A 6,000-nucleotide genomic window follows, 5' to 3' on the forward strand; every position below is an offset into this window, starting at 1 on the left:
CTCTTGTCCAATCCTCTTGAGTTAAACTGCTCTGTCAGACTTCTCAAATGGCCCTGTACCGCCCTGTACCACCTCGTACCGCTCCAATGGCAACGTCCCTTGAGTGAGAAATAGAGAGAAAATGGATTAAAATGGAGAATGATAGATAGAGGTAGAGGTAAATGGAAGAATTAGCAGAGAAGGAAAGATTGCTAAAATACATATGTGCCTGCACAATGTATTCTTGCCAAACTAAATACATAAATTGAGGGAGAGATGGATAGAGATATCAATTAAGAAAGAAAGATAAGCATAGATAGGGAAAGAGTGGGAGAGATATAGTAGTAGAGGATTTGAGTCTTGTAATTGTTTTAATATAATCCTTTGGGACAGACAGATGGTTTGTATACTCTGGATAATTATCATATGGAGTGCTAATCCGTGACACATTCATCCTATGTACACGACCAGGCTTATGGCAATTGACTTTCAAGATGAGGGGTTGGTCAAGTCAAATCAAAAGTACATTGCAGCCTCTGCACACAATAATGCTATGTTTCTGCATTCAAGATTACTTTATTTTTCTCGAATGACCCTCGGATGTGTGTCGAAACGTTTAGTTTTTTCCTAAAAAAACAGAGTCCAGATGACTACAACTGAATCTTTTCCTACAGTGGAAAACTCCTGGACGAATGAGGGATTACACCGACATAGACTAGAATACGACCTACTATATAAAACAATCAGTGCTCTGCACTGGCCTGAACTTAACAAGCCAATTCATGTTTTGAATGAATTGGCTTGCAATTATTATTATTTTTGAACTATTCACATTTGAATATCAAGTTTAAGAAAGGTCTTCACTGGGTCAAAGAAGAAAAGACGGCAGTCAGCTCAAAGCTTTATGATGGTCCAACGTTATGATAACTAAAGAGGCAGGGATGTAATTACTGTGCCTATCCACACTAAACAACATCATGAACATACACTTATGAACATTGGAAAAATCTTATTACAATAAAGTTTAATAATTGCATGAATTATTCTAACTCAGACGCTGAGCAGAGCAGATTAATATGTGAAGTTGGTGAAGCCAATTTTTTAACATATGTGCATTTTCTGTTTGCTATTGCTTTCAAAAAGAATGAGTCACCCTTAGATTTAGACTGCTCCTTGTCCTCCATCTGAAATCATTCCCGTATCATAAATTGCAGTTGATCTTTGTTCTGGTTCCTTCATTGCATTATTATAGTCATACTAGTATTCATAGAACCAGCTGCCGGCCAGTACAGACTAAAGAGGTTGAGCAAGTGCCAGATCGCTGCATCATTGTTGGAGGATTACGGTGTCACAAGATAAAGGGTCGGTGCCCTGGAAACACGTGGTCTGAAACTGAAATGCAATTCAACCTGGAATCTGTGGTGACTTTTTATTTTCTTTCAAATCCCCACCTGCTGTTTCTGCTTTAACCAAATAGTGATAGTTACAATATACGTCTGCAAGTTGAATTATGAGTCAAGTAAGTTCAATTTCTGTACCTTTTTATTTCTGACTTCATGGAAAGGTGTGTTGTAATAGTAGTAGTAGCAGCAGTTGTGTTAGCAGTTGTTGTAGATGTAGCAAAGATGCAGTTGAAGTTGCAGTAGCAGTAGTTAACAGCCCTTAATCATATTGACTACCGGTAAATCCTTTAAATTTTTTCCAGTTTTGTGTCAACAAGACATTTGAAAAAGCACAATTTGTTTCTTAAGATGAACCTAAAACCTATCTCTCTTTGCAATTTAGGTAGTATTTTTTAATTTGAATGACATAATTTGTTGCGGTTATATTGAGGTCCCACACTGTAGCTTATATGTTGTCTTTTGCCTATTAGAGATAATGCCTTGGAAGAAGTATTTTTAAATGCTTCTTGTTTGTTTTCTACTTGAAAATGCAATGTAAATACATTGCATGTTAATTAAAAATCTTTATTCCCTGCTGCATTACTTTATCAGAATAGAACTATAAAATCAGCTTTGATCAATTGAAAAAACAGCCCAATCAATAGCCTTCTTTTTTCAATTAAATACTGCAAATAACGCTTGGCCAGCTAAATTAGTTAACGACAACAAGCATTTCCCCTCCATTGTACCTTTGCTTGACTGCTTTTTCTGGTCCGCTGACACACACCCATTGCTGACCTGTTTATTAGTTTCACAAGGGCAAAAACATCAATACCAAACTCACTGCTAAAACCTCGAAATGCATTAAGCCATTAGATGGTCATATTGTACAACACTTTGTTTTGTATCAATGGAAACGCTTTACAATCTTTCTAACTTGCCATTTAAGTCATTTCATGATTCAAATGTGTTGCACTAAGTGGGGATTTGCAGTGTAAATCCTTCATGTTTCCAAATAGACTTTCATAAACGTCCAATAAGCTAATATGCAAAAGCCGCTAATGGCTAAATGCAGCTAACGGCCCATGGAGAGGGCTCGTCATGTTAAGTACATAGAGGATCATATCTTAATATCCATGTACTGCTGTAATCTCAATAGCTTAACTTTCATTGAATATGGGCTATGTCTGCTTAGAGGTAGATTACGTACTGAAATACATCTTTTTCGATGATTCACTAAGTTTTAAGGGGTCCACTAATAATGATAATTTCCTCTTAACCAATCACACAATCAAACCAACACTTTTATTCAGTATGAGAAAGACACTTCACCACCTTATTTATGTATGAATGTGGTAAGTGTCAGGGTTGTTTTTTAGAGACGATTGGCAGCCACAATTCCTGCTGTCGGTTCCAGGGCAGCTGTGGCTCTAAAGAGGTAGTATCAATGACTACTGCAAAAGAATAGTCAAGTGTCTTTTTGTTATTATGTCAATGAAAATGGAAGTTGATTGTTTCAAAATGTTGATGTTGATGAATGATGATAATATTTTATTATATTGTGATGATTGCACACACGTTGGCTGCAGGCGCTGTCAATCCAGCACAAACTCTGCCAAACTATATCAAAAAGTTCAAATGTTTTTAAAGAGCTCCATGAGACAAAGTACAGTACCTGTCTCCTACTTTTACCCGACACATTTCCTCTACTCCATTTCATTTTTGGGATGAGTGCCCAGAATCTTCAGCCCCTGGAGCCCCTTTGAAATGGTGCATTATTACTCAATGGTTTCACACTACAACTGCACACTGTGAAAAAAGAACTCAAATTCAAAATATTGATCTTGTTTTGTGTCATTTTTTTCCAGTAATAAGATCAAGATTGTATTACTCATTACATGGGATTTCTCACCGGTTTCAAGATAATTTAGCTTGAGAAATGTATCAAAAAGGATGTAAACAATTTTATAGGGTACAATTTGTACACTGGGCAATTCAAAGTGCTTCACACAACAGAAAAAAATATAATTGAATAAAAAAACTGATATAGACATTAAAGTAAAGAGTGCAAATAAGTCATACACACATATACAAACAAACTCATTTTAACAGATTTGAACATTCCAGAGTCTGACATCTTCTGGAAGACTGTTCCAGATTTTAGCTGCATAAAACTGAAATGCAGATTCCCGATGTTTAGTCCTGACTCTGGCACCAGCAGGAGGCCGGTCCCTGAGGTCCCTGAGGTCCCTAAGGTCCCTGAGGTCCCTGAGGTCCTCAGAGTCCGAGATGGTTCATATGGCACTAACATGTCCAAGTTGTACTTTGGTGCTAGGCCATGGAGAGACTTGTACACAAGCAGAGCTGCTTTAAAGTCTATTCTCTGAGCCACAGGAGCCAGTGCAGAGACCTGAGAACAGGACTAATGTGATCATACTTCCTGGTTCTAGTCAGGACCCGAGCAGACTGTTACAGTTGTTTAACATACTGGATTCAAATGTCTGGATAGAGGTATTTCATTTCAAATTCATTGAAAGATAATTGAGCTTGTCATAGAAAAAGTTCTAATCTAATCCATTAAAACAATGGATCCAAACTACTGGTAGTCAAATTTCCTCAAATCTGGATTCATCTTTTGAATTAAAGTTAAAACAAAAAAATAACACTTTTTCCAGTGTATTCAATTATAATACAAGTGACAATCAATCAATTTTTTTGTATTCATTTTGAAGTTGAAAAGTGAAAAATATGTCTTTCTGTCTTGTATATGTCAGAGTCTGTGTGGAGAATAGCTAATAGAATTATATCAATAAGTGCTGCCCGGTGGTCGAGTGGTTAAGGCACAGAACACGTATACCAAGCTCCAAGTGCAGCCGCCCGCAGTGTTGTGAGTTTGACTCATTTGGATATAGACCAGCTCTAAACCAGGACCAATCCAGGTCTAAAGCACCTCTAAATACTGACCCCTGCAGACCGGGAACATCCCACATGAACTGCACTAAAACTGGACTAAGCCAGGTCTTTACCAGGTATAACTCAAGACTTAAGATGGACTAAAGCACTTCTGAACTGTAGAACACCCCACAGGAGCTGCACTAATCAAGAAATAAACCCAGACTAAACCGGGTCCACACCATTTTTATCACACAATTCATCATCACATCATTTTGCATCATTAGGTAAAAGGACTTTGTGCAGTATTGAAATTATCTGTTTCAAGCATCCACCTTCATATTTCATTTTCCATTCACTTCTCTCCTTACACACTCATTCAAGCCACCTACATCTGGTTTAATTCTGCTTTTTCTCACGGCCCCTCCCACACTCGAACAGTGTCTGTCCAATCAGATTAGGCCTGTGTCATAAGGAACAGAGAGAAAGGGAGATTGTGCTTGGATTAACAGGGAATGAATTTGTATGATCTCATTGTTTGGACCAATACTCTGTCAAGAGTCGCGTCTATACTTTATCCACTGTAATGAACAAGAACGGACAGTACTGGAGCAATGCATCATGGGAAGTTGTATTTTCAGCAATGATAACATTTGATTCCTAAAATGTTCTGTAAATGAAGATGTTTATTTTGGTTCATCCGGAAATGCATATCTTCTCTTGTCTTAAAAATGTATATTACATCAATGTCTTGAATTAGTTTACAGGGGACATAGCTTACTCAAAGTTGTATTTGATTGATTGATTGATTGATTGATAGATACATGTTTCTTTGAGCAATCCTTTATTTTCCTGCATTCAAGGCTTGACTGCTCAGAAAATGTCTGTTATTATCTACCCCCTCCGCCCACATCCCTGTACTCTGTAATTCAATTATTCAAATAATTCAGGGTTAAAAATGTCCTACAGCTATTTTTCTCCTCCAGCTATTTTTCAACTATAAAACAAATACTCTGGTGCTTGCGATGGTGAAATGCCTCAGAACCCTCAGTTCTGCAGTTTTTCAATAGTCAAGAAGTCAATACATTTCTATTATTAAGCTGTTTTGGATCAATATTGCAATTTACTATGAACAAAATGTTAAATAATGTAACAAAGAACAATGAGGGCTTCATGGATGAATCAGCAGTACTTCAGGCGCTCATCCAGGATCAATCAGAAGTGTACAAAAAACATAGAACAAAATAAAAAGAGAATCCAAGGCGATCAGACGGAAAAATCTTTTAATATATAAGGCACACACAACACATTTCAACCTGTTAATAGGTTTATGGCTGAAATACTCTTAGCCGCTAGTATTATTGTATATTGTTGCTAATCGAATTTGGACTGGTATATTATCTTGATACAGACATGGCAAATCTAGTATGAGTCGGCCATCTTGGTAAGGTCTAGACAGACAGAATACCAATCCACTCAACACAAGAATGGGGTAACCTTGGGCGGCTGCATTGTTATTCATTAGCCTTCTCCTCTACTCTTATCTCTATGGGACAAGGACTCTAGTCTCTGTTCTCACTGTAATACACAATGGCGGTTTAAAAGACAAAAAAGCACAGCCAGAGATAAAAGTAAGGTCTCAATGTCCTCCTGTCCCGCCTAAAAGTAGACAGGAGACTGGGGCAAAAAGACATTGTATCGCCTGCCTTCAATCCCCTCACACATGATTTACTGCTAAAGTGTACTC

Source organism: Eucyclogobius newberryi, unplaced genomic scaffold (genome assembly GCF_026437365.1).
Source record: "Eucyclogobius newberryi isolate DKJ021-1_F unplaced genomic scaffold, fEucNew1.0.hap1 SCAF_1, whole genome shotgun sequence".
Taxonomy (NCBI): domain Eukaryota; kingdom Metazoa; phylum Chordata; class Actinopteri; order Gobiiformes; family Gobiidae; genus Eucyclogobius; species Eucyclogobius newberryi.